Genomic DNA, 7,570 nt, shown 5'->3' with positions numbered 1-7,570 from the left:
GAAGTACGGGTAAAAGCTTACCCAGATGCCGCTGGTGGTCCCTACGTTGTTTTTTTCCGGCCCATAAAGAAGCCATTGAATATTATCCAAATTGGCAAAGACCTGGCAAAACATTTTTCGGCCGTAACCGAGATTACGAAGGTGAGGCCGAACAAACTGCGAGTTGTCGTGAGTAGCTTGAAGCAAGCAAACGAAATTGCTGGCTATGAGCTCTTCACGAGAGAGTATCGCGTGTACATCCCTGCCAAGGATGTAGAAATCGACGGTGTGGTTACCGAGGGGAATCTCACTGTCGATGACATTTTGCGTCATGGAGTTGGCTGCTTTAAAAACCCCTTGATGCAAAGTGTAAAGATACTGGATTGCAAGCAATTGCATTCAGTATCCATCGAAGAAGGGAAGAAGAAATTCCTCCCTTCGGATTCCTTCCGAGTAACATTCGCCGGATCCGCGCTGCCGAACTACGTCCGCTTGGACAGGGTTCGTCTACCTGTACGCCTGTTCGTACCGCGGGTCATGCATTGCCAAAACTGTAAGCAGTTAGGTCACACAGCCACCTACTGCTGCAACAAGGCACGCTGTAGCAAGTGCGGAGGCAATCATGCTGAGAACGCTTGCAGTGGGGATACTGAAAAGTGTCTTTATTGCGAGGGAACTCGGCATGACCTTCCGGCATGTCCCGCGTACAAACAGCGCGAGGAAAAAATTAAGCGTTCCCTTAAGGAACGATCAAAGCGCTCTTTTGCAGAAATGCTTAAGAGGGCTGAGCCACCCTCGACAGGAAACATCTTTTCCTTTTTGCCAACCGATGAGGGTACATCTGACGATCCCGTCGAAGGGTGTTCCTATGCCTTGCCAGAGGGATCTAGGAAGAGGAGAATGCTCAACTCTCCTAATCTTTCTCGTAAAGGTCGTAAGATAACCCCTAGCGGAATGACCAATAAGACAACACAAAAAGGAAGCGGTGAAGAAAAACCGAAGCAAGTACCCCCCGGTTTTAATTTCAAATCAAACCAGGAGTACCCACCGCTTCCTGGGGCACCAAAAACCCCTCGGGCACCCATTTCTCGATCAGAAGACATAAAAGAAACAGGGTTCATAAAATTCTCTGATATTGTGGACTGGATATTTAAAACATTCAACATACCAGATCCCCTTCAAAACATTCTTCTTGCCCTTCTCCCAACAGTGAAAACCTTTTTGAAGCAACTCACAGCAACTTGGCCCCTCATTTCAGCTATCGTATCTTTCGATGACTAATTCGTTGAAAGAGGTTAGGAATTTTGTCACTGTGTTACAGTGGAACTGCAGAAGTATCATCCCCAAATTTGATTTATTTTCACATTTGATAAACACATACAATTGTGATGCGTTCGCGCTTTGTGAAACTTTTCTCAATTCAAATGACCAACTTAATTTCCACGATTTTAACATCATTCGTCGAGATCGAGACTCACACGGTGGAGGGGTACTTTTAGGGATCAAAAAGTGCTATTCTTTTTTCAGAATTGACCTCCCCTCGATCTCGAATATTGAAGTTGTTGCCATTCAAATGAATATGAATGGAAAAGACCTTTGCCTTGTTTCGTTATATATTCCCCCATCCGCGCGGATTGAACAGAAGCAACTCCTTGATATAGCAGAATTGCTTCCCGCACCTTTTTTGATTTTGGGAGATTTTAACTCTCACTGTTCGCTATGGGGGTCGCTGTACGACGACAACCGATCTTCTTTAATCTGTAACTTGATCGACGACTTCAATATGACAGTTTTGAATACTGGGGAAGCGACACGCGTACCTAATCCTCCGGCACGTGAAAGCGTGCTTGACCTATCCCTCTGCTCGACATCACTAGCGTTAGATTGCCAGTGGAAAGTAATCAACGATCCCCACGGTAGTGATCATCTTCCAATCGTTATATCAATTGCTAATGGTTCAACTCCCCCGAACCCAATCAATATTTCCTACGACCTTACACGTAATATTGATTGGAAGCGTTATGAGTCTATTATAGCGGAATCTATCGAGACTCACGAGGAACTTCCTCCGGAGGAAGAATACGCGTTCTTAGCTGGCTTGATAATCGACGCCGCGACGCAAGCTCAGACGAAACCGATACCCGGGGTAACGATTAGACAACGCCCTCCCAACAAATGGTGGGACAAAGAGTGCTCTGAGCTGTACGCGCGAAGGTCCGCGGCGTATAAGGACTACCGGGAGTACGGCACTGTCAACCTACTACGAAAGTACGAGGCACTGGGCAGGCAGATGAAGAGCTTAGTAAAAGCGAAAAAACGCGGGTACTGGCGGCGGTTCGTAAACGCGTTGTCGAGGGAAACAGCGATGAGCACTCTTTGGGATACCGCCAGGCGCATGCGGAACCGTGACGTTTCGAATGAGAGTGAGGAGTATTCAGATCGCTGGATACTCGATTTTGCCAAAAAGGTCTGTCCGGACTCTGTACCGGAACAGAAAACCTTTCGCGACGCGTTTATAGTAACTACGGAAGAGCCTCCATTTTCGATGTTGGAATTTTCAATGGCTCTCCTGTCGTGCAACAATAAGGCTCCAGGGTTAGATAGAATAAAATTCAACCTGTTGAAGAATCTACCCGACTCTGCAAAAAGACGCTTGTTGGACTTGTTCAACAAGTTTCTTGAGCTAAATATTGTTCCGCATGACTGGAGGGAGGTAAAAGTCATTGCTATTCGGAAACCCGGGAAACCTGCCTCTGATCACAATTCATATAGGCCGATTGCAATGCTCTCTTGCCTCCGGAAATTAATGGAGAAAATGATCCTCTTACGGTTAGACAAATGGGTCGAAACAAACGGTTTACTTTCAGATACTCAATTTGGCTTTCGCCGGGGCAAAGGGACGAACGATTGCCTAGCGTTGCTTTCTACTGAAATTCAACTCGCATTTGCTCGAAAAGAGCAAATGGCTTCTGCGTTCTTGGATATTAAGGGGGCTTTTGACTCTGTCTCTGTAGAAGTTTTAAGCGCGAAACTTCATTCGCAGGGACTTTCACTAAATTTGAATAACTTTTTGCTCAATCTGTTGTCAGAAAAGCATATGTATTTCTCACATGGCGATTCGACAACTTCCCGAATTAGTTACATGGGCCTTCCCCAGGGCTCATGTTTAAGTCCTCTCTTATATAATTTTTACGTCAATGACATCGATGAATGTCTTGCAAATTCATGCACGCTAAGGCAACTTGCAGACGATAGCGTTGTATCCATTACTGGTAGCGAGGCTAGCGATCTGCAAGGACCATTGCAAGATACCTTAGACAATTTGTCTGAATGGGCTCTTAAGCTGGGTATCGAATTCTCTCCGGAGAAAACTGAGTTGGTCGTTTTTTCTAGGAAGCATAACCCAGCTCAGCTGCAGCTCCTACTAACGGGTAAAACGATCTCTCAGGTTTTAGTCGCTAAATATCTCGGGGTCTGGTTCGACTCTAAATGCACCTGGGCTTGTCATATTAGGTATCTGACACGAAAATGCCAACAGAGGATTAATTTTCTTCGTACGATTACCGGAACCTGGTGGGGAGCCCACCCAGGAGACCTTCTAAGGCTTTACCAAACAACGATATTGTCAGTTCTTGAGTACGGCTGTTTCTGCTTCCGCTCCGCCGCGAACACGCACATTATAAAATTAGAGAGAATACAATATCGTTGTTTGCGTATTGCCTTGGGTTGCATGCAGTCGACCCATACGATGAGTCTTGAAGTGTTAGCGGGTATTCTTCCGTTGAAACATCGTTTTTGGAATCTCTCTTACCGGTTGCTAATTCGATGCACAGTTAGGAACCCATTAGTAATTGAAAATTTCGAGAGGTTGGTCGATCTTCAATTTCAATCCAGATTTATGACTTTATATTTTGACTATATGGCTCAAGATATTAATCCTTCTTCATACGATTCCTCCAATGTCGCACTTTTAGATACTTCTAATAATGCTATATTTTTCGACACCACCATGAAACAAGACATTTCTGGTATCCCGGATCAATTGCGACCCCAAGAGATCCCTAAGATTTTTTCGAATAAGTTCAAACATGTTAGTTATGATAAAAGGTTTTACACTGACGGATCTAATCTAGATGAGTCCACTGGCTTCGGTGTTTTCCACGAAAATTTTACCGCCTCCTACAAACTCGATGCTCCTGCTTCCGTGTACGTCGCAGAACTTGCTGCTATTCAGTACTCTCTTGGAATCATCGAAACCCTACCCACAGACCACTACTTCATCTTCACAGACAGTCTCAGTGCCATTGAGGCTCTGCGATCGATGAAGCCTGTGAAGCACACCCCGTATTTCCTGGGGAAAATACGGTGGTTTTTAAGTGCTTTAACAGATAAAAATTACCGGGTTACCTTAGCGTGGGTCCCTTCTCATTGCTCGATTCCGGGTAACGAAAAGGCTGACTCTTTAGCTAAGGTGGGTGCTATTGATGGCGATATTTATGAAAGACCAATTGCTTATGATGAATTTTATAGCATTTTGCGTCAGAGAACACTCAACAGTTGGCAATCATCATGGAACTCAGATGAACTGGGACGGTGGCTACATTCCATTTTTCCTAAGGTATCGACGAAAGCATGGTTCAAGGGGTTGGATGTAGGTCGGGACTTCATTCGCGTGATGTCTAGACTTATGTCCAATCACTACACGTTAAACACGCATCTCTTTCGTATAGGGCTTGTAGACAGTAATCACTGCGTTTGTGGCGATGGCTACCATGACATCGAGCATGTTGTTTGGTCGTGTGCCGAATTCTGTGGTGTTAGGTCCGAGCTTATAGATTCCCTTCGGGCCCGAGGAAAACAACCGAACGTACCCGTTAGAGACATTCTGGGAAGCGGTGATCTCCAGTACATGACACAGTTATACTGCTTTCTGAAAAACGCTGACATTAAAATTTAAAATTTTCTTTGTCTATTTGTCAGATTAAGGATACAAATATGCTATGCTGAAGACACGGAAACGAAGAGCCCGCAACTATGCTTACACAAATATTTTGAACCCACAACAAACAAGAATACAATTGCTCTACCAGTTGAAAAACAAAGTTCCAAAATAGTTTTAAGTCAAAATTGTATCTCCCCTCCTCTCACCTTAAATCCCCACTAGCTCGTAGTCGGCCGCGAGAATAAAGAAAAGGCCTCCCTCTTTTCCCTGCTAACGTAGAATTAAAACGAATTGTACTTGGCTCAGTAAAACAGAAAATGTATCGTGCCGTGTCAAATAAACTAATTTAAAACCAGTTTCAATCTTTCATTTTGTTGCAAGTTATAACCCAAGGGACATTCTATATCTTAGGGGGTAATATCTACCAAATGCTAAAAAAAACAAGGCTTTTTTCATGAATTTTTCTGGCGTCCGATCCCACGGCGTTGGCGTCCGATCCCACGCAAAACTCAAACTTGTCACTCATATTTAAGTACTTTTGAGGATAACTCACAGTTAAAAAGTATCAAAAAACTCAAACAAAGAACGTACACCACGAGAACGGCTGATCGACTAAACAAATGGAAATTGTGAGTAAACACGTGCTGTAGAGACGCTGTAACGTTCGAAACTTGATGCAGCGACCTCTATACTTCACATTTGAAACACGATAACGATCATAGGTATTTTCTACTGGTTTACAACAGAGTCTTTGTGTATATAGAGTAGCGCGAAGAGAAAATCTATCGTTTTGGCAACACAGTTTTTGTGCCGTTTGTTGCCAAGAACTATACAGTACTGTTTTTCACCATGAATAAGCGAATATCATTTTTTGAAATTCTTCACAAGGTACACAGTTTTGAAAGATTACACCGGTGATGTTATGTTTAATTTAAGTGAACCAGTGTACAGGTTTAATGTTGGATTAAAATGTGTAAGTAAAATTTCGGAAAAACACATATTCTTTATTACGCTCAATTACAACACTTTTCATCCACTCCTAACATTAACACCTTGTTTATTTATATTGCCCGATTGGTATTCTCGTTTGACACTGATTTGGTTCCTTTGGTTTCATCTTTGCGGGACTCTTATTATAAACATAGACTCTGGTTTACAAAGCCTCGAATATAAGAACAAAAACAAGCATGGCCAAAATAAACGAAAAATGTTATTTTGGAGCATAAAAGTTATTCGGTGAAAATTGATTTAAACGAATTTTGAGTTTAGATCAGTACTTGGACGATGTAGATTTTTTTCTAGGATAGTTTTAGATTGATTTAAGACAATGAAAAAAATGACAAGAAAAAAAAATTTTTGGTAGATATTACCCCTTAAAGAATGATACATACTTTTAATCAGCATTGACAATAGGTTTGAAATCTATATTTTTATCACCATAAAAATATCAAAATAACGCACAAAGAAACTTTTGAATAACGAAATTCTCGTAAATTAATAGCAAATTTCTTTATTCCACTGGGTCAGTGGAAACCTGCGCGAGAATAGAGAAGCGATATTGCCATTCACTATGCAAGAAAGAGATGCCAGATAGCCTCAGGTGGGCTCTAAGAATAAAAAAAAAAAACTCGCGATAGGTTGCCTATTATTCCTTTGATTCTGACGATAAATTCCGGAGTGATTTGCGATTAGGGCGCAACTGGCAAAAGATAATCAATGGGGAATATCAGTTGGAAAACTTGCAAGTACATTTTCAAATCGTAATTTCAAAGGAAGTGACTAACATTAACATCAATACTAAAAATGGGCGTGAAATAAACCTGTCTTATAGTTGTTCATTGAGCAGACAGTATGTGCTGTAGGGAAAGCGACAAATAAGCGAACTGTAAATGTGATACAGATTTGAAAAAATATACCGCATCCCGATCTTCCCTAACAATACTACATTGAATTTGTGCATTGATGGAAAAAATCTGCGCTTTTTTTCTAACCCTTATCAAATGAGCCTTAAAGCATTATGACGAGATTCGCCCACCTCTATTTCGCAATAAAGCGTTCTGACAACGAGATGCGCCCACCTTTTTTTCGCCTTGTTTTTATTTTTCCCTCAGTTGCGCCCTTCAAATGCGCCTGTATTTTAAAAACATAATGTTGATCCGCCCTTTACTGTCGCCTGTTTTGCGAAATATTTTACAAAAAAGCCCATTGATTCAAAATAATGAAAAGGGTCAATCTCAAAGTATCTTTTGTTTTGGGTGAAATGTTTTGTCGCCCTTCACTAAAAACTTGATTCAAATAGTTTTATCGATTATTACAAAAGAAAGGATTATTGCCATGAATTTGGTCATTCTTTTCGAAACCAATGGTGTAATAGAACGATTTGCTTACATTTTGTTAGTTGCTCCCTAATCGCGAATCACTCCGGAATTGTTTATGAAGAATGTTTTCAACCCAAATTTTGACAGAATTAAAAAAAATCAAACTTTACAGTTTAAAGTAAAATTTAAACAAACCAATATTTTTCGTACGTGCTGTCATTCTCAAATTGCTGCTAATTTTTTTAACTTGGAAAAATTATTTAGAAGCGGTAATTCATCAAAATGATGTCTTTTAATTGTTAAAACGAATTTCCATATTTTTTTTCTATGC

This window comes from Wyeomyia smithii, chromosome 1 (genome assembly GCF_029784165.1).
Source record: "Wyeomyia smithii strain HCP4-BCI-WySm-NY-G18 chromosome 1, ASM2978416v1, whole genome shotgun sequence".
Lineage (NCBI taxonomy): Eukaryota > Metazoa > Arthropoda > Insecta > Diptera > Culicidae > Wyeomyia > Wyeomyia smithii.
This window is presented reverse-complemented; position numbering follows the sequence as displayed.